This window comes from Schistocerca piceifrons, unplaced genomic scaffold, assembly GCF_021461385.2.
Source record: "Schistocerca piceifrons isolate TAMUIC-IGC-003096 unplaced genomic scaffold, iqSchPice1.1 HiC_scaffold_837, whole genome shotgun sequence".
NCBI classification, from domain to species: domain Eukaryota; kingdom Metazoa; phylum Arthropoda; class Insecta; order Orthoptera; family Acrididae; genus Schistocerca; species Schistocerca piceifrons.
The window spans coordinates 7,507-30,318 of record NW_025729099.1 but is presented as its reverse complement, the minus strand read 5'-3'; the positions used below and the strand labels follow the sequence as shown (position 1 = coordinate 30,318).

At 38.9% G+C, this 22,812-nt stretch overlaps 1 long non-coding RNA gene across 3 annotated transcripts; it reads left to right on the top strand.

The window, feature by feature from the left end:
- The first annotated feature begins 631 nt into the window (after positions 1 to 631).
- Positions 632 to 21,082, top strand: LOC124770910. 3 transcript variants are annotated; one of them, XR_007013235.1, is made up of 4 exons: positions 632 to 815; positions 2,491 to 2,629; positions 19,422 to 19,657; positions 19,760 to 21,082. It is a non-coding gene; the product is annotated as an uncharacterized LOC124770910 (long non-coding RNA). The 3 variants fall into 3 exon arrangements; XR_007013237.1 differs by lacking the exon at positions 632 to 815 and adding an exon at positions 1,299 to 1,349; XR_007013236.1 differs by lacking the exon at positions 632 to 815 and adding an exon at positions 1,940 to 2,001.
- Positions 21,083 to 22,812: the final 1,730 nt, after the last annotated feature.

Below are 22,812 nucleotides of genomic sequence, written 5' to 3'. Positions count from 1 at the left end.
AACAATGCACCATTTTCTGACCCAGTGCCGATGTTCTAACCATTTGGGTTTTACTGTCTGTTTGCCACTGAACTATCAAATATTTTAGCAGATACAGCACAAGCTGTAGATGTTATTTTACTTTTTTCCGCCGTAGTTATATGACCGGTAAACTATTTTTCAGCATCTGGTTGTGAATAACCACTTCAAAATACGAAACGCAGGTTACAAGTAGCACGTGCTTAACTCCCAAATCTCTACCAGCTTAATCACATTTACCACTCACCACACTTCATATTTCTCCTGCAAGTTCAGTTAACCTACTGATTAACCAAACTTCTCCAAAATTGTATTGCAATGATCAGTATTAACAAGAATAATCACCTAAGTATCAAAAAATATATATATAGAATCAACCATCATATACGTGAAGCGAGTAGAAGATATAAGCACTATTAATATTTCAGATCCACGTTCGTTTAAAGCCACTCCATAAACGACCAAAATAGGTGTAGTTGTGATATGAGTCTTACTGCATTTACAGCAACAAAGATCTTAAAAATAGGAAACAAATTACGAACTGCATTTGGTTAACCGGCGTGACAAAACATTAGTTTCTCGGTGTGGCCAGCAGATGGCAGCGTAGCAGCGCCGTCTGAATTGTGTCAGCAGTAGGAGAAAGCTTTGTTAAACGTTAACAGCACTAACTGTGGCATAATCATTTGCATACAGAAGTCGTGATGCTCTTCTCTCTTTGCTCTGTCCGTTCATTCATGTGATTTAACAGCGACAATTACATCAAAATAGATTTACAAACCAGCATTTGTAGACTAAAGGTAAGGTGACAATATTTCTGACAGCCGAAACTGACACCAATTTTAATACTTGCTTACATATTAAATATACATACGAGCTTTCACACTCTTGGCAGGTCCCGGGACTCGTACACGTTGAGTGAACTTTTGCGCCCGGAGATCAACGCCTCGTGCTTCTGTGTGTGCCGTCGTTTTGTGCTTAAGTCGTTCAGTGTTATTCATTTTGTGCACCTACGTTCACGTGTGACAATTTTCGTCTCTGTATGTGTCCAAGTGTCTGAACAATTTTATCTTGGACTCTACGCCAGTGAACGGCACTGTGTATTTTAAAACGTGATTTTCTCCGTTTTTATGTCCACCATCTTTTTGTCTCTCTAATTGTCTTCATTTGTATGTTTGTATTTCTCTGAGGCCAAAGAGCGGCGTAGTATGCTGCTGCAGGCCTGCCTGACGCCAGTAAACAGGTTTCAAAATTACAACAAAGAAAAAAAAAACTTTCACAGTATTACATCGTACTCAATGACTTATGATGCAGTGTATTCATAATTTTATGTGGTACAAAATGACTTATGATACATGAGACATACAAAAAAATAATAATAATTTTGTGACATATAATTAGCGTGTATTATACATCAGTGGTTCCTAATTATAGTTAATTTGTGTAACACTGATTTCTGTTGCTAGTTTTTTTATGATGTGTGAGATTTATCACTCACAGGATAAACTTTTGATCACTGTTTGTTAATGTAGCTAGCTACACTATAAAGTTTTCCTTGCATCTGTAACTTTTTAGAGTTGTGGAGAACGTTTTCTCCGTTTTGAGGTCTTGTTATTCCCTTGGCATTGCTTGTATTAACTTGTTACCAGAGTATTTGGGTCCTTTTTCAAAAATACACCGCAGTTGTTTTCTGTTCCTTGTGTTGTGTGTATGAACAGTCTCATTAGTCTTCAGTTTTGTGAGAGCATGTAAGGCACTCACAATGGTCTTGCATACATGCAGTGATGGAAACATTGGAATGTTTAGTTCTTTGAAACAACTTTTACACAATTCTTTTTGCTTCTTTTTGAATATAATTCGAATGGCTTGCTTCTGTAATGTGAATATTCTCTTCATCCCAGTGATGGTTCAGTTCCTACATACTGTGATTCCATATCACACATATGATTCAAAAAGTCCATGATAGGCAGTGCACAAGAGGTCTTGGTGAGTATACTGAATCAGTTGTTTCATTATAACTATCACTGATCTTAGCTTACTGGAAACAATATTTATCTGCTGTTTCCAATGTAGCGCACTGTCTATTGTAATGCCCAAAAACTTAACTGAAGCTACTTTTTCCAGTCCTTTTTCATCTAAGAAAACATCCATATGTTCTTCTTTTTGTTTATTTTTGAAGACCATATACATAGTTTTTTTTTTAAGATTAGTAATTAAGTCATTTTTAGAGAGCCATTGTGACGTACTGCTGAATGATATGAATATATTTGCCTCCAAATTATTGGTAACATTGAGCACAGTCATATCATCTGCATAAAGTATTTTGATTTCAGTTTCACATGTTTGTATATTATTCACAAATAAATTGAAGAGAGCAGGTCCCATTACAGAACCTTGAGTTACAACATACATAATGCTTCTAACATCTGATCTTTATAAGTTATTAATGGTTACATATTGCCTCCTGTTTCTTAGATATGATGTTATCCAGTGTGCTGCATGTCTACGAATACCAGCATTCTCTACTTTCTTTACTAGAACTGTATGTTGAACTGTGTCAAATGCCTTGGATAAATGAAGAAAAGCTCCAGACACTACCATCTTGTTGTCCAAGGTCTGTACAATTGATTCTGTTAATGATTCAGTTGCTGTTTCCGTTGATTTGCCTTTCTGTTGTCCATGCTGTGCTGGAGTTATTACATTATGGAGATCGAAATAAGCAGTTTGTCTGTTTAGCATGAGAATTTCTAATATTTTGGAGAAGCCTGATACTAGCCTGTAGTTGTTAGGGTCATCTTGCTTTCCCTTTTTGTATACAGGTACAAGTTTAACTAATTTGAGTTTATCTGTAAATAGTACTTCTTGGAAAGAGCGGTTGGTAATATCCCGTAGTGGCATAATTACTTCTGCTGCCTCCTACTTGATTAGGTAGTTTGACACTTCATCATGTCCAACAGACTTTTTCGCTTTTAGCATTTTCATATCATATGTCAGTTCCTTTTCAGACACTGGTTTCTCGAACATTGAGTGCCATGGCTTATCTATCATGACAGTTTGGTGAGTTCTTTGGCTATTATATCCATGCTTCAGTTTTTCTATTGCATCTGCATAGTAATTATTGAGGATGTTGGCACTTGTTTTATCTGTGATTATTTTGTTATTTGCTGTCATAGTTTCCATTTAATTTGTTTTCTGTGAGTATTTTTTCTTGCCTGTCTCAGAGTTAATGCTATTCCAAGCTGCTCTCATTTTATTTGTTGATTTTGAAATAGTCTCATTAATTGATTTTGCTTTTTCTTGTATTATCAACTGCCTGTATTTCCTCCCTGTTTCATTTCTCTTAAGGTAGCTCTCTGTTCAATTATTTCTTTGTGATCCACTGCTTATTTTTGAAAATTTTTTTCTTTTCCTCTTGGTTTTTGTAAATGCTTATTTGAAGTAATGTGTTGTGGTGTCTTTGAAAGCATTGTATTTTTCATTTGTTCCCTGGGCTCAAAACGTGTCCATCCACTGTTCTTTTCTTAACATCATTTTGAAGATGTTGATATTTTGTTGGCTGATAAGCCTAACATCTCTTTCTACACTTTTATCTTCCTTTTGTGAGTTCAGATTTCCATATACTTCACAAAGCTGACCAAAATGATCAGAAATTCCTGTTTGCAGAACCTTTGTTGTATATGCATTGCTATCTATATTAGTGATAATATTGTCAATAATTTACTCAGTTTCCAAAGTCACTCTTGTTAGTTCCACAACTCTTGCCTTCATGTTGTATTGTAATAGCAGCTCCTCAAAGTTTTGCTTTCTCTATGTCACTATTCCCATATCAATGTTAAAATCACCCCATATTACACAACCTTTCATTTTGTTTTGTTTTTTTTATAATAGAGTTGACAATTTTTTTGAGGATCGGTACACACAAAATACTCTTGACTCATTGTAACCCATACCTGCAATTTCAAAACCTTTTTCTTTGCATTTTAAACGAAAGCGCTGGCACGTCGATAGACACACAAACAAACACAAACATACACACAAAATTCTAGCTTTCGCAACCAACGGTTGCTTCGTCAGGAAAGAGGGAAGGAGAGGGAAAGACGAAAGGATGTGGGTTTTAAGGGAGAGGGGAAGGAGTCATTCCAATCCCGGGAGCGGAAAGACTTACCTTGGGGGAAAAAAGGACGGGTATACACTCGCGCGCGCGCCACACACACACACACACACACACACACACACACACACACACACACACACACACACACACACACACACACACAAGCAGACATATTCAGAGGCAAAGAGTTTTGCATGTTTCTTTATGTATGTTGTTTTGGTTCCATTTATAATGAGATTGCTGTAAAACTGGTAACAACAAATGAAGTGTCATCTGCATACATGTCGACGCTATCAGATACTGATTTGGTCATATCATTGACATACAAAATGAAAAGTAGTGGACCAAGGATGGATCCTTGGGGAACTAAGTATTTAACAATTTCATAATTTGAAAAGATACTTGTAATATTATTTTTACTTTTTGCTTTATTTCTACACACTGAATTCTATTTTCCAAAAACAATTTAATGATGTCTACTGCTTTCTCCCTTATGCCATAATGATGAAGCTTTTCTAATAGGATGTCATGGCATACACAATCAAATGCTTTAGATAGGTCCAGGAACATACCACAGACTTTCTTCTGTTCATCAAGTGCCTTAGTTACCAGTGCTACGAATTCAGTTATTGCTGTTTTGGTAGATTTGCCCTTTCTAAATCATGTTCATCATTCAGAATATTGCAAATTTGTGTAAAATTTAATAATTTTTCATTGTGGTTTCCATTATTTTATAGAGAACAGATGTAATAGTTATCGGTCTGTAGTTTCCTGGGTCTTCTTTGCAGCTTCGTTGATGTATAGGGATTATTTTACTCTTTTTCAGGCACATTGTAAATATTCCTTTTTATATACATAAGTTTATCAGACTGGCCAATGGGTTTACTACCCATTGTAAATTGCATTTAATTAGTTTAGTGGGTATACCATAAAGTCTCTCAGTGGTTTTTTTTTTTTTTTTTTTTTTTTACTATGTATTAGTTTTACAATTTCTGATTCATTAGTTGGGGTCAGAAATAAGCATTTTGTTTCAAATGGAATTTTTATTGTGTTTATTTTGGAAATATTAATTTGAGTTATTAATTTATCCACAACTTCAATATACTGTTTCTTTAAAATATTGCTGATGTTTTGTGCATCCCTCAGTTCCCTCCCATTTACCTCAAGTGTTATGTTATCAGTGTTTTCCACACCTACACCTTTCCTCTTTTCTTTTATGAGAGACCACATGTTCTTAGTGATATCTGTTGACGTTGCTATCTTGTTTTCATAATATGTGGATTTAGTCTCTTTTCTCTTAGTTTTCTTCTTTTCTCTGTATGTAACCCTATATTCTTGGGTGGCCTTAACGATTTTCACCTCTTCCATCTCTCTTTTTACCTCTACTGTGACCTAATTTTTATTCTTCATCTTATTTATTTCTCTATGTACTAATGGGCATGCAACATATACGTAATGGTCTAATGTTTTGCAGAATGATTCACCGACGGTACACGCTAAAAAAAACATAACCTCAGATGCGGCACTATGACAAAAGAAACATGACTGACGGACGAAATGTGAAATAAGCACACAAACTTCATCACTATGTTCCAGGCATTCGAGTTTGGAAGAACAGTTTGTCCGCAGCTCGTGGTCGTGCGGTAGCGCTCTCGCTTCCCACGCCCGGGTTCGATTCCCGGTTGGGTCAGGGATTTTCTCTGCCTCGTGATGACTGAGTGTTGTGTGATGTCCTTAGGTTAGTTAGGTTTAAGTAGTTCTAAGTTCTAGGGGACTGATGACCATAGATGTTAAGTCCCATAGTGCTCAGAGCCATTTGAACCATTTGCAAGAACAGTTTGCGTTTCAAACCTGTGCATAATCGGAGGACGCATGCCTTGAAATGAGAACCGAGTAAGGTGGCACAGTGGTGAGCACACTTGACTCACATTCGAGAGGACGACGGTTCAATCCTGCGTCCGGCCATCCTGATTTAGGTTTTCTGTAATTCCCTAAATTGCTTCAGGCAAATGCCGGGATGGTTCCTTTGAAAGTGCCCGACTGACTTGGTCCCTAATCCTATGAGACTGAAGCCCTCGCTCTTCCCCCTAAAACAACCCAACAACCCTTTAAATGAGCAAGAGTTTTGAGAGGGAAAGGAAATGCACCCAAACCTGTGCAAACACCTATCGTCGTGTCAGTAGGTGGGTATCGCTCGCAGAGGTCAGATATCTGGGTCGGTCATTGCCGTGCTGCATTTGTCTCATCGGGCAGTTCTCGACCTAAGTCCATACTGTGCTATTCATATTTTTTAAAATGCTATTTTATGTGTAGCTCTTGGTCCATTCCTATATCTACATCTATACTCAGCAAACCACAGTGAGATGCATGGCAGAGTTTATGCCCAATTCTGCCAGTTCTTAGGTTTTCTTCCCATTCCATTTACATATCGAGCATGGGAGGAATGACTGTTTGAATGCCTCTGTTTGTGCTGCAATTATTCTAATTTTATCCTCACAATCCCTATGTGAACACTATGTAGGGGGCTGTAGTATATTTCTAGAATCACCATTTTGTTAATAGACTTTCTTGAGATAGTTTACATCTATCTTCATGAGTCTTTCAGTTCACTTCCTTCATTATCTCTGTGACACTCTCCCATGGATTAAACAAACCTGTAACCTTTAGTGTTGCCCTTCTCTGCACATTCATTATGTGCTGTTAGTCTATTTGGTACAGGCCACAGAGACTTGACCAATATTCTACAACCGGCCACATGAGTGATTTGTAAGCATTCTACTTTGTTGACTGATTGCACTTCCCCAGCATTCTACCACCTGCTTTATCCATGACTGAGTCTATGTGATCATTCCATTTCACATTCCTACAAAGTGTTTCACTCAGGTTTTTGTATGAAGTGGCAGATTCCAGCAGTGACTCATCAGTATTATAATCATAGAATACTGTAATTCAGAGAACAAGCGGTAGTCAAAATTTGAAACTACAGTGCCGTCATTATTGCCTAGTCCGCTACTCCATTACTAGAAAAGCAAGACTCACATGGCATGATAAATTAAAAAATAAGACAGTCCAAGAATAAGGCAAAAACTATTCAGAACATTATTTAACAAAGAAAACTAGTAATCCAGTGAAACTGAGCCCCAAGAAATAGTTGTTACAGAAATGGGGACACTCAAATCATTGGCCACCAATTTCAATCATTAGGGCCCATTTCCTCACAGTGGCTGCACCAAGTAACAAATAATAATGCAATACAGACGTGTTAGATTCACTTGTGCCGAAGCGTCATGCTACACCAGCAGACATTAGTTTCAAAAATACAATACCAAAGGTTATTACATAAGTCGTTAGCTCATTAAAAAGCAGCAGTTCTGCTGACTATGTTCCAGCAGGATATTAAAATCTTGTGCTGACTTGACATAACTACCCTCAAGTTATCTTTGCAATGAATCAGTCTCTTGGGGCATATTTCCTGGTTTTCTTATATGTACTTATTGACTCCCATCTAAAAAAACGAGATAAGGATAACCACCTCTAATTACAGATCTGTATCACACCTTCCAGTTCTTTCAAAAGTATTTGAGAAAGCAATCTCTGATACAGTACTGATGCTCTTCACTAATCAGAACTCATTAACCACCTTTCAGTTTGTCTTTTGTAAAGGAACCTCAAAACAGAAAGCATACTAAAGCTCACAAATGAAGTATTGAAAGAGCTGAACGAGAAAAATCTTCTACACAATAAAAGCATTTACTCTTCAGATATTTTTCCAGGTCTTCTTCAGTATGTGTTGGATTTGTGCTACACTTCTAGATTTTATTTATAAATTTCATGCCCATGCAGCGTACAGTTTTACGTATTGTTTTAGTCTGTGGTTAACTAATGTGTAGCTTTCTCATACTGATGCAAGAAGCAGTTTCCCTTAGAAGGTTGTGAGTTTATATGTACTTGGAATGGATACCAGATCTAGTCTTCAAAATAAGTTTGCACTGTTATTTCTTTTTAGCTTCCATTATGACTCAGATGATCTTTTTTGTAGCCTAAAAGCTTTGAGTAGGCTAGTTTTTCAAATCCAAAGAAAATTATACTGTACCTAATGACTGAAACAAGGTGTGCATAGGATACAGTCTTTACCTGTTTGACAGCAGACTATTGCTGTTGAGTCATTTGCTTAGGGGATGACATCAAACTGAACCTTGCATGGCATATTAATATAATACAAAAATACTGGTAGCCCTAATATGGATCCTTATGGAAGGCCATATTATGTGTGTTTCCAGCCACAGATGAATTTCTCCTCATTGTTATTAACAGGTACTCATTGCTGTCTCTTTGCCATGTAATATGACACCCAGGTAAGAGATTTTCCTTGAAAACCATAGCTTGTCACCAGAATGAGATTTTCACTCTGCAGCAGAGTGTGCACTGATACGAAACTTCCGGGTACATTAAAACTGTGTGCCGGACCGAAACTCGAACTCGGGACCTTTGCCTTTTGTGGGCAAGTGCTCTACCATCTGAGCTACCCAAGCACGACTCGCGCCCCATCCTCACAGCTTCAGTTCTGCCAGTACCTCGTCTCCTACCTTCCAAACTTTACAGAAGCTCTCCTGCGAACCTTGCAGAACTAACACTCCTCTCGGTCCGGCACACAGTTTTAATCTGCCCGGAAGTTTCATAGCTTGTCAGTTTTTGGAGAAGGGACTCACAGTTTGCAGGATTGAAAGCTTTGGTAAGGTCACACAAGATGGCTGATACACAGTAGTGTAAAATAATACTGTGGGATGAATTATAATTTTCTATCTGATCACATGTAGGTCCTTTTGGGGAAAAAAGTTGTTTACAATGAGATAGGTCTATAGTTTCGCATTCCATCTCTCTTTCCTATTTTATGAACAGTATGTTTTAATCTGTCTGGAAAATGTTCATCAAAAGACTGTTGATTATGAAAAACATTGGATGTGGAGTACCATGATTGACAATTTTAATTGTGGGGAACCTTATCCCAACCCACTAAGTTAAAAAGTTTAGTGACATTATGATTTTTCGTAACATCAGAGATGGAAATGTGGGAAAATTTAAAGCCTGAGTAATTTCTCTGCCATTATAGGATATTTACTGGCTGGTGAATAGCCACTGGTTTTATTGAGATTTATGAAAAGGTCAGTGAGGGATTCGAATACGGCACTGGATTCTTACTTATCATTAGTTTCATTTGCAGCACAATTTTTCAATTTACCCATTTTTTTAAAATTTCATTACACATATAAGAAATTCCAATATTGGATAACCTTTTGCCTCCATATGCAGTTTCGTCATCTTAATTCCTTTTGCAACCCATGATCTACTTTTATGAAAATCAGTCAATACTGGCACAAAATGGAAGCATTTTACTGCATATAGACCCATACTCTGTAAACCACAGTCAAGTACATGGCAGAGGGTGCATCCCATTGTACCAGTTATTAGGATTTCTTCCTGTTCGTTCCATATAAGGAGTGCGGGGAGAAATATTGTTTGAATGCCTCTGTGCGTGCAGTAAGTACTGTAATCTTGTCCTCATGATCCGACGTGAGTGACATTGTAGTATATTCCTAGATCATCATTTAAAGCTCGTTCTTGAATCTTTGTTAGTAGGCTTTCTCAGGATAGTTAAAATACTTACATGTTCAAGAGTCTGCCAGTTCAGTTTCTTCAGCATATCCGTGTTGCTCTCACAGGTCAAACAAACTTGTGACCATTCATGCTGCCCTTCTCTGTATATGTCCAATATCCCCTGTCAGTCCCGTCTGGTATGGGTCCCACACAGTTGGGCAATATTCTACATAGATTAGGTTGCACAAGTGGTTTTTACCCTATCTCGTGTGTAGACTGATTGCACTTTCCCAGTATTCTACCACTAAACTGAAAGCTGCCACCTGCTTTTCCCATAATTGAGCCTGTCTGACCATTTTGTTGATCATACCTTTACAAAGAATACCACCCAGGTATTTGTATGAGTTGACTGATTCCAACTGTGACTCATTGATACTCTAATCACAAGATACTACATTTTTTCATCAGGTGAATTGAACAGTTTTCCATTTCTGAACATTTGAAACAAGATGCCAATGTTTGTACCACTTCAAAATCTTATCGAGATCTGACTGAATATTTATGCAGCCTGTTTCACACAGGTTTTTTTTGTGCCACTCGATTGATGTTTTTGGAGCGATGCTGGTTTGCAACGAGAAAGTTATTATGTTCGAGATACCTAATATCTGTGACCTGAGAAATGTTCCAAGATTCTACAACAAATCAATGTCAAGGATATTTTATGGCAGTTTTGTGGATCGTTTCTACTATCCTTGTTGTAGACAGCTGTGACATGTGCCTTTTTCCAATAACTGGGCACACTTTTTTTGTCTGCGGGATCTATGATAGATTATAGTTAGAAGCAGAGCTAAGTTAGCTGCAAATTTAGAATTGAATCTGACAGAGACTCCATCAAACCCTGGAGCTTTTTTCAATTTTAATGATTTCATCTGTTTCTCAAGACCACTGATGCTAATACATTGATTTGATTTGTTTTCATTTTAACAGGGAAGCTAAAATACTTTAGGTCTAACCCACCACTACCTACATCGAAAATAAGTTTATTGTGTGGTATCACACCCTATCTATCTAGTAAAGCCAACTAGTGCCCTTAAATAGTGCAAGGAGACCCTCTACCAGTTTTTTGTTAGACATAATTTCTTGAGGTGTAGTTGTGTTGAAGATTCTGTATCTTTTACTCTCCAGTGCCATGCATCCATAGATTAGGTGTGATGCAGTTTCATCACCCTCATCACAGATCCTACTTTTATTGTCCTCTTTCATTCTACTCATTGTGTGTGTAGGTGTTTTTTTTTAGTCCCATGGCCAGTTATCAGTCCAGTCATGAGTTTTATCTCTTTCCTGTTCAATCCCACGATTACCGAGCTTCTAATAAAACATGGCATGGGCATTATTAAATCACCATGTTTTTATTTATGGACCTTGGTCCAATATCTTATGTGATGTTTCCTAACCCAGTTCCGTAGTTCTAATTTAATCATAGCCTTGGTGATTGTCGGGACAGTTTCCAGTCCAGTAAATGGTTATGTTGCCCCCATCCTAGCCAGTCTGTCGGCTTGTTCGTTGACACAGATCCCTGAGTGGCCAGGAACCCTCACTAGGTTTACCCTTTTGCTTCCCACTAGCTCCACCAGAGCCCTGTGGCAATCTGCAACAATCTTAGATCTTGTTGCAGGAGCTGCCAATGATTTCAGGACTGCCTGTCTGTCCGAATAGATGTAGATGCTACAGTCCTTGTAGCACCTAAGCATATTCTCCTCCACACATGCCCATATTGCAGTAATTTCGGTATGGAATACAGAGGCCAGTTTTCCTAGAGAGATGATGCCCTCCAGTCTTGGCTGAACCCTACACCCCTGCCCCAATGCCTTTGTCTGTTTTTGACCCATCAGTGAACCAAATGATGTCACCCGTACGATGTCGAACTGTTTTTTCCCACTGCTCCCTGCTTGCAATTATTATATATTAAGGCTTGTCAAAGCAGATGGGAGTTATTATATAGTTGTCTGCACCTTAGCAAGCCCCTTAGCTGCAACCCCTTGTTGTACCTTCTTCCACCACACTACAGCCCTGTAGGAAATACTAGGTCTGACCACTGTGGTGTATATCCAGTGCATACCCCTGGGGCTTAGCCCCAGTTTTTGCCACAAAGCCCTTGCAGTACTCACTAGAGTACTTTTTGCCTTGGAGCAGATACTGTTAATGTGAGGAGTCCATGTTAACTTCTCATCTAAGGTTACTCCTAGATAATTCACTATCCCCTTCACAGGTAGAGCGTTAGATTCCAACTTGAGTGTTGAATATGTCTCTTTGTAAATGGCACCTCAACAGTCTTAGCATTAATCCGCAGATCTTGTTTAATGCACTAATTTTTAGCAGTGCCCAAACTTTCTTGTGCCATATTTCTAACTGTGTCAGTAAATTTACCAAGTATTACTATGACAAGGTCATCTGCATATCCTTGCCAGAAGCAGTCTTGAATTTAAATCCATAATGAGTTCATTCACCACAAGATTCCACAATAGAGGGGACAAAACTCCTCCTCGTGGGCAGCCTATAGCGTTGTTAATTACCATCTTTTCATTCATCATGGTAGCCTCTACCTTCCTTCCACCAGCATATAGTAGTCCCCAGGTCATGCACCTCTGCTGCCCTTACCGTGGAATTAAAGGTCATCTTACTGAAGGCCCCTACGATATCAAGGAAGATTCAGAGAGCTATTTCTTGGAACTGATGTGCTGTCTCCACCTTCCCAATGAGTTGGTGGAGAGCTGTCTCACATTATTTACCTGGTTCATATGCGCACTGGTTTGAATGGAGCAGGGTCCTACTTAACCTCCTCTCCCCAGCACATACATTAACCAATTTTTCCGATGTTTTGAGAATGGAGGAGGACAGACTGATTGGTCTCATATCCTTAGCCTTGGTATGCTCAATTCTCCCTGGCTTTGGAATGAAGACCACCTTCACTGCCCTCCAAGCACTGGGAATGATTCCTACTGCTAGGCTAACCCTGAATAACCTGCATAGGACTCATATGAGCTGGAAAAATTCCATCTGGGTCAGGTGAGTTGGACGGTTGGAATGTTCCCACCACCCAATTGATTTTATTAAAGTTCACACACACTCCTTGGCAAATTCGCAGTCCTCTCTTCGAGTGCCTGAGGACCGTTGTCTCTCCAGGATCACATTCTGGACTGTGTTGTCTGGCAGAGCATATTAAGGGAAGTGAGTTTTGAGGAGCAGTTCCAGCAGCTCATGTGTTGTCTTTGTATATTCCCCATCCTCCATCCTCAATGTAACTCCTGGATTGGTTGGTACTCTATTGATAATCCTGTGCAGTCTGGCTTTTGCAGCCATGCTCTACACTTCCTCACAGAATGCCTTCCAAGATGCCTCCTTTGTTTGTCTGATTGCAAGATTGTAGTTGACAAGGGCCTCATGATATTAAGCCCATTGTCCTTTACTTCTTACAATATTAAATAGTATGAGTATCTGTTTTCTTTGCATTTCTAAGTTGTTATTCCACCAAGGTACACTCCTATTTGTGCACTTCTTGGTGATTGTGAAGTTGTCCCGATATGAGGTCACTACGGCAGAGGTAACAGCTTCTGCTACTTCCTCCATTTCTACTGGATTCCTTATCGAGGTTTTAATTTCCCATAATTCTAAATCGAGGCCCCTTCTATATGTATCCCAGTCTGTTTTCCTGGGATTCCTATAGGTCATGGTCTGTCTGATTCCCATTTCATCCTTGAGTTTAATGTATATGTGGTCTGATGAGGATGACTCCAGCACCACATGCCATTATTTGACATAGCTGCCCATCATAATGGAAGTAAAGGTTGTGTCAATTACTTCTTCCCTTCTGCTATTCCTGAATGTGGGTTCATTGTCCCTATTCAGGACCTCTAAGTTGTTAGCTGAAAGGAGTTCAAGAAGGTACTCACCTCTACAGTTGGTGTCCTTGCTGCCCCACACTAGGTTGTGGGCATTGGTGTCACATCCCACCAGCAGTTGGTCACTTTGCTGATGGCAAGTCTCTACCAGTCTCCTCACCTCCAAGACAGAGGAGAGCTGCCTTCGTAAGGGAGGTCTGCTGAGGCCAAAACAATTTCCCTTATGATACCTTCCTCATACTGAGGCATTTTAATGCTCTCTAAATCCCTAGAGCACAAATCCATCATTGGCATGAAAAAAATTCCATTTCTTACATAGCTGTTTGTTCTGGAGTTTCTTAGATTTCTAGCATAGATCAGCTTACCTCCAGTGCCACTGAGGCCCGATACATCACCATTATATAAATAGGGTTCTCGTATCAGGGCCACATCCACTTCCTGCCTTCTCAGGCAGCGACTCTGGGCTGCAGAGGCCCCTTTTACTGTGCTGCAGATTAATCTGCAGCACCTCCAGTCTCCGTCTTGCTTCCATCTTTGAGGTCTTTGAGAAGCCTGACAGTGACCTGCAAGAACCCTAAAAACAATTTCATGTCCTGCTCCCACATCACCTTCAGGGACATATCTCTGACCCCGTCTAGCAGGGTTCATTTTTCCAGTGCAGCCTTCTGGTTGACCAGTCTTCTGTCGATACTTTTGGGTTCTGGGCCCCTGTTTTCCCAAACTATGTCTTAGGAGAGACTTCCTTAAGGATCTTTGGTTCCAATATTGGTATCTTTGCAGTCTTAAGAAATTACACTGCCATCTTAAACAGCAGCTTCGCATCGTCCCATGGGTATATCATGGGCACTTTGTCCTTAAGCCATTCGACCGTGTGCACCCCCTTACAGACAAAAAAAAGGGCTCCACGATCTAGATAGACTCTCCTAATGTTGGGTTCTAGGCCAGCGTCCCCCCCAATCTTTTCAAAGAGGGCCATCTGTACCAATTCCTCCTGCTGTGAAGTGATGGCCACCAGTGGACAGACTTCCTGGATAACTGCCACCTTAAAAAGCGAGAGTGCAGTACTATAGGTCTGTTTCCCTATTTCTTGCCTCGATTTTTTTCTGGACTCTCTTATCCAGGGAGGAGGGAGTCTTTGCTTCCTCCTTATCCACTGGCTACCTGTCTAGGACATAGTGGGGGTTTTCTTATCACCTTCAACCTGAGACAGTTTTTTCCTGGGGGTCTTAGGTTCTTTTAATTCCCTCCACTCTTCTTTAGGAAGCCATTCTTTCCCTTCCTTTTTCCTCTGTTCCCTGAGTAGTTTCCTTCTCTGAGCCCCAAACAAGCCTTTGATCTGGTATAGCTTCTCGGTTACAGTTCCCATTTCTGACTAAGGTCTAGACCGTGATTCAATAATGGGAATGCCTTCCATTGGTACTGATCCTGATGTTTGGATATCTGAAGTCTCAGTTTGCCCCTCAGTTTGTTTTTCTATATTTTCTTTAATTGTGTCCATATTGGTTCCCAGAGATTTGGGGATCTACAAGGTCCACAACACATATATCCCCCCCACGGTGTAAGGCTACTTACTCAGGAAGGTCGCTCGGTATCCCTGAGGCTACTTTAGCGACATCTTCCCATGTGCTTGCACCCCTCGGCACGGATCGCATCACACCTTGGGTTGGGTCAGGGAGTAGGGTAGGACTAGGAGTGGATAGGGAAGATGGGATGTTGTGGGAAGCTGTTAGTCTGATCCATCGGCTGAGACCTTTCCAGCAGTAGGTCCTCTACCTACGGCTTAGAGTTCAGCTTCACGCAGATACGCAAGCCTCTGCATCCACACGGACAGTGCTTCTTCAAGGTGTTGTCCCGCAGAGAGGATGCTAATACCTACCTCATTCGTCTTTTCAACAGTATGAGTATTAAACTGGTGCTATTCTCCTAGGTTTTCCTTTGTAAAGGATCATTTGAAAACAGAGTTAAGCATTTTAGTTTTTGCTTTGTTACCCTCAGTTTTGCTTTCTGTCTCATTTGCTTGTTTCTGTACCCCAAGTATGGTGACACTAACATTCTTTACGTATGACCAGAATTTCTTTGGGTTTTCTAATACATCGTTTGACAACATTCTGCTGTAGAAGTTACTTAAGGCTTCACACATTGCTCTCTTGAAGGCCAGATGTGTTTAATTTGGTACCTGTCTATCTATGATCATTTGATTTGTTTTACACATATTATGCAGCAATCTCTGTTTCTTTAGAAGTTTCTCTACTGGACCTGTATACCATGGGTCCCTCCCATTAGGAATAGTTCAACTTTGTGCATATTTATCCACTATATGGTCAAGTATCCTTTTATAATCGAATATTCTCATTTATTCAGTTGAGAAGTTATTGTAATTGTTATCAGTAGAAATGTGCTTCCTGATCGAGCACATGGCAGAAAATCCTAAGAAATTTTGGTCTTACGTCAAAGCGGTAGGTGGATCAAAACAAAATGTCCAGGCACTCTGTGACCAAAATGGTACTGAAACAGAGGATGACAGACTAAAGTCCGAAATACTAAATGTCTTTTTCCAAAGTTGTTTCACAGAGGAAGATTGCACTGTAGTTCCTCCTCTAGATTGTCGCACAGATGACAAAATGGTAGATATCGAAATAGACGACAGAGGGATAGAGAAACAATTAAAATCGCTCAAAAGAGGAAAGGCCTCTGGACCTGATGGGATACCAGTTCAATTTTACACAGAGTATGCGAAGGAACTTGCCCCCCTTCTTGCAGCGGTGTACCGTAGGTCTCTAGAAGAGCGTAGCATTCCAAAGGATTGGAAAAGGGCACAGGTCATCCCCGTTTTCAAGAAGGGACGTCGAACAGATGTGCAGAACTATAGACCTATATATCTAACGTTGATCAGTTGTAGAATTTTGGAACAGGTATTGTGTTCGAGTATAATGACTTTTCTGGAGACTAGAAATCTACTCTGTAGGAATCAGCATGGGTTTCAAAAAGGACGGTCATGTGAAACCCAGCTCACGCTATTCGTCCACGAGACTCAGAGGGCCATAGACACGGGTTCACATGTAGATGCCGTGTTTCTTGACTTCCGCAAGGCGTTCGATACAGTTCCCCACAGTCGTTTAATGGACAAAGTAAGAGCATATGGACTATCAGACCAATTGTGTGATTGGATTGAGGAGTTACTAGATAACAGGCCGCAGCATGTTATTCTCAATGGAGAGAAGTCTTCTGAAGTAAGAGTGATTTCAGGTGTGCCGCAGGGGTGTGTCATAGGACCGTTGCTATTCACAATATACATAAATGACCTGGTGGATGACATCGGAAGTTCACTGAGGCTTTTTGCAGAGGATGCTGTGGTGTATTGAGAGGTTGTAACAATGGAAAATTGTACTGAAATGCAGGAGGATCTGCAGCGAATTGATGCATGGTGCAGGGAATGGCAATTGAATCTCAATGTAGACAAGTGTAATGTGCTGCGAATACACAGAAAGATAGATCCTTTATCATTTAGCTACAAAATAGCAGGTCAGCAACTGGAAGCAGCTAATACCATACATTATCTGGGAGTACGCATTAGGAGTGATTTAAAATGGAATGATCATATAATGTTGATCATCGGTAAAGCAGATGCCAGACTGAGATTCATTGGAAGAATCCTAAGGAAATGCAATCTGAAAACAAAGGAAGTAGGTTACAGTACGCTTGTTCGCCCACTGCTTGAATACTGCTCAGCAGTGTGGGATCCGTACCAGATAGGGTTGATACAAGACATAGAGAAGATCCAACGGAGAGCAGTGCGCTTTGTTACAGGATCATTTAGTAATTGCGAGAGTGTTACGGAGATGATAGATAAACTCCAGTGGAAGACTCTGCAGGAGAGATGCTCAGTAGCTCGGTACGGGCTTTTGTCAAAGTTTCGAGAACCTACCTTCACCGAAGAGTAAAGCAGTATATTGCTCCCTCCTATGTATATCTTGCGAAGAGACCATGAGGATAAAATCAGAGAGATTAGAGCCCACACAGATGCATACTGACAATCCTTCTTTCCACGAACAATCCGAGACTGGAATAGAAGGGAGAACCGATAGAGGTACTGAAGGTACCCTCCGCCACACACCGTCAGGTGGCTTGCGGAGTATGGATGTAGATGTAGATGTAGATCATAGTTTTGTAATTACTTCCACATTTTCTTGACTGAAGTTCCTACATATTTTTCTTGTGCACTCTGAATTTAGTTTTGATAGTGATACAAATAGCTCTGCATGGTCTGATACTCCTACATATAGAACTTCTTTCCTTTCACATTGCAATTATAGCTGCTTACAATATTATCAGTAAATTTTGGAGCAGTTACTCTAACACTTGCATATTACTGAAAATTTAGATTTAGCCCATTGGTGTCTATCTGCTTCTTAATATGTGAAATAAATTTGCCATCAGCACTTGCAAATGTGTTGAAGTCAGCAAATATAACTAGTTTGACAGACAATTTTCCAGTTTTTAATTTATATAACAATGTTTCAAATTTCTCTAAGAATACCAGGCTTGTGTGGTACCCAGAGATGTGATACATACTGACAATTAATATATTATATGTTTGTCACTTCCGTACAACTACTTTCAAATGTAATTCCTCCACTTAGAGGGCTAAAATTCTCTCTGATTTCATAGTCCACAGAGGACTGAACTAGTACGCAAGAGTGTCTATACCCAGCAGCTCTATATAAACTGGTTGCCAGACCATAGCCTGTAAGTTTATTGAGGAAGTGGATATTTTTAATTTTAAGCCACTGTTCATTTAGACATATTACCTTTACTGATAGTTTCATAGTTTCTAAATGAATTTGCATATCATAAAGCTTGCTAGTCATTACTTCAGACCTACATTCAATCATCAAATACATAATAAAATTACCACTCCGTACACTATCAGGTAAAGCATTTTTAACAGCAAAACAAACATCACAAGCCTAACAGTGAATCTGCAAATGCAACAATGACTATGCTGAAATACTCCAGTGCACAATGAGTGATCATTTATAATTTGTATGTGCATCCAGAGCCCACTGATGTTGTCCAGAAGTTTTTAAATGCTTGAATTCCAAGTTATGATGCAACTCACAAGTTAGTGAAAAAATTTCTGAAATGGGAAGTGCTCATGACAAGAAGTGCAGAAGCTAATCTTGATGACATTGCATATCACTTGGACAATATCTTTAAAAAGTCTTTTGGACGTCTTTCACATTGAACACAAATTTCATGTACCTCTGTACAAAGAACTACTAAGTTATTTTGGCTAAAGTCATATAAAGAAACAGTAGTGGAAGAATTTAAACATGGTGATCGGGCTGTCCGTGTTAATATTTGCAAGTGGGTTTTGAAACATGTGCCTGACAGTGAAGTAGATCGATACCTCATTCTGTTTTCAGATGAGGCATGATTCAATTTATGCGAGTATGTTAATTCTCAAAAATGTCAATGTTGGAACACTGTCAGAGCTATTCTGCTTCATGAGGAACCCATTCATGACCAGAAAATAGTGTGGTGCATAGTTAGTGGTGACAGAATAATGGGCCCAATAATTTTAATGACACATTTCATAGTGAAATATGTGTGCAAGAGTTTTATAACCGATTTTAATTAATAGAGTTAAAGAAAATGAAGCATTGTAGTTTTTCAACAAGGTCCAGTAGAGGCTGATACGGCAAATTTTTCTTTGCATATAATTCACAAAGTATTTAAACAACAATATCTGGCACACTTGAAGATCCAATTTAACCCTATGAAATTTTTATTTGTAGGGAGCACTAAAGGACAAAGTACCACAACAAATCCACATGTTACAGGAACTCAAGAACTTCTCAAAGAGAAGTACATTGTGTTGGGACATTTCAGATAGCGTAAATATGCCAATGCCTGTTTTCCACTTATTGCTTGTGGCACTACTGTAATGTACTAAATTATAGGGTGTTGAAGAAATGACAGTTGTGATTAACCAGATAGTCAGCTTCGAGTAACTGAAGCTTCCTGTTGAAAGGTTGTATTTCCTGTCCTTTGCAATTTTAAGCGAATAATTTGAGTATACACCTTCCAAAGTTAGACCTGTATGCTTTATCAAAATCTTTGTTTCATGTTTCAGGTAGAAGACAGGGATGAAGTGCCAACCTATTCTAAACTGGAAGTGCAGTCTGTAGCAAATTATGTGGAGAGTTTGTATAGCAACAGTAATAATACAAGGTGTCCAAAAAAGGACTCTCTTACATTAGAATTAAATAACATGATAACAGTGCAACAGATGTTATGTTTACTGTGAAAGCAGTAAGAATTTTATACAGAATCTTCGAAATAATAGTTACAAAAGATTCTAACAGATGACACTGTGATAGCAAAACAGTGTGCATATAAATAATATTCAAAAGTCCAGAGCAATCAGTTCCACAAATCAGTTCATCAAATTCAAATGGACAGGCAGCATGGCAATGTTGGGCCAGTGGCAGCTGTAGCTACTCTTGAAGATGTCAGCACAGATTCTGAAAGTATTCAGCAGAATATGAGGAAATTTGCCCAAAGAATATCTATAGAGGCTGGTTTGAAGTGTTCAAGCATGCATATACTACTGAGAAATTGTCCACACATCTTCCTATTGAAAATCCAAAGCCACCAGGTCACACCCATAACCACAGTGTAATAAAGGGCTTACTGCCGACCAAATTCTCACAATAACTGAAGGATTTGGTGCTGGCTGCATCTGGCTCACTGGTTAAGGATACATCCATCTGAATGTGTGGGAGAATAAAAAAACTGGCAATTTTGGGATACCACAAAGCCCCTTTTGTTGAAGCAAAACCACTGCATTCTCCTAAACCTACTGTTTGGGCTTGTGATATGCAGTAGGCATAAAATCAGCCCCTACGTCATGCAAGAATCAGTAGCTAGTAAACATTACTTTATAATTTTTGAAAAGTTTGTCATCAAACAATAAGCTTTAGAGCATCAATGTGCACTGAGTGATTCATGCAAAATGGGTCCTGACCACATCCCACCAAACACGTGTTCCACTTTCTTTAGGAATACTTTGAGAACAGGGTCACTGTGTGGACTATCCCAATTTTATGGACACAAGCAAGGGAAGCCTCTATATTCACTCAGTCTTATTTTTGGGACTCTTTTTCTGCAGCACCTCGAAAGACACAATCAACTGGGACCATCCCACCACACTGGATGAACTTTAATTCTTGCTCTGCATGGCAACTGAATCCATTTCTGTACACTTCATGATGTGATAACAAATGATGAGCAGTGAGCATTTCGAAAAGATTGTGAAGTGAATGCAAGGGCTGTTTGCAAAAGATAAATTTATTTATGCATGCTGATAAAAGCTTACATTATACATTGCCATTAGCAATTCTTCTAATTATTATTCAAAACTTCTGTGTTCAAAATAAATCTACCATTCATTCCATTATTTTCTTTTCTGTGTTATTTAATTATAAACCAGGGAGTCCTTGTTTCACTACCCTATATATTTATAGTTAACGAAAATCCAGCAACTACACAAACAATTCTTCATTCAGCAGATCTTAAAATGTTCACTCCTAGGTATGCCACAATGAAGAAAAGGGAGCAGAATGATGAATATGGTTCTGCAGTTCAGTCAATCACTAACACACTGCAGGAAGCTGATGATGAAACAGATTTTTTTGCTAAATTTTTGGGAGCAGAAATCAGAAAAATTGTGTCAAGGAGGAAAGGGATGTGAAACTAATATTAATGAAAGTTTTATGTAAATCATTAAATGAATAAATTTTATGTTGGAATGTAATTTGCTTCAGGACTATGTTCTGCATGTGTCCCACTATCTGTATGCTACTATTAGCTTCTGGGAGAGAGAAATAGGGGAGCATCCAAACACTTCTGTGCATTGTTCATTCATATAATCAAGCTGAGTGCATTTATTCACATGCTACTGCAAATAATTACCTGTTTGCAGCAAACCTCTGTAGATGTGATCAAGTGGAGGACAGACTTGTTGAATAAGAGTTTTATTTACATTCTTGTGCATCAAGATCAGAACTTATTTGGAGAATGTATTCTTGTATTCAACCATTCAGTGTGAATCATGTTACAAGGAGTATGTTAAGTGTTGTATGATAACATAATCTTCAGGATTGTATATTACTTTATATTTTGCACAGTACAACCTCCAGTAAAACCTACTAAATTCAAAGTTAATAAATATCATACAATACTCTCATTATTAATTCCCCCATTGTGCTTTGGTTTTGTATGACAGTATCCTTTCAGTGAGATGAAATTTATTGCCTGTGTAACTGAATGACAATGTGATATGTAGATCAGTTCAGCCACTTATAAAATTAAAGGGTCACATACAATGTATTTCTATTTGAAAACATTACTCTCCGTGTGGAGCCAGTATGCTTTGTAAATTATTTTGGCTGAAATATGGCCTCTGCTTTGCACACAGTTAAATAACAGGAAATGGCAGTGACCCCTGCATACCATCTCCCTGTTGTAAACCAATAAGTAAGTTCACCTAATGGTGCATATTTATTTCATCATTTTGCATTTCCATAATCCTTGGTATGTCACCAATTTTCTGATAAACTTTTTTTTCATATGTTTAGTTTCACTTTACTCTGTTACTACCTTCATTGTAATTTGAGGCCAATGCACTGCATAGTTTTATCACCTTTCATACTAATCTTTCTCACTGATCATGCATCCTATGACTTATCCATTTTCCTATTTTTTTAAACTATGAAATCTATTCTTCAATATCGCTGTAGAACTTCATGTTACATTCAGTGATATGGTTATTTCATGCCAAGAGCTTGGAAAACATAAATATAATGTTCAAGGCAGCAATTTATTCTGGTATGTGTTATGTTTGCTAAGATTGACTAAATGTTTCACATATAAATATAGCATGTAAAGTTTTGGCAGAATGGAAATAATTTAGGAGTAGAGGAAACAATCTACCAATCAGGAGAATCATTGGATTGTCAACAGATACACAGAAAAGAATGGAAATTTTGCTAGCTTTTGGATATGCCTACCATACACTGAAGACTAGCCCCAAAAGGCCTTTTTCGTGCTGTCTGGGGTTTGAGAATTTTTTGACTGGTGAGCATTTTTTTTTTAAATTTTGGCCCATATGTGCAAAATTACATT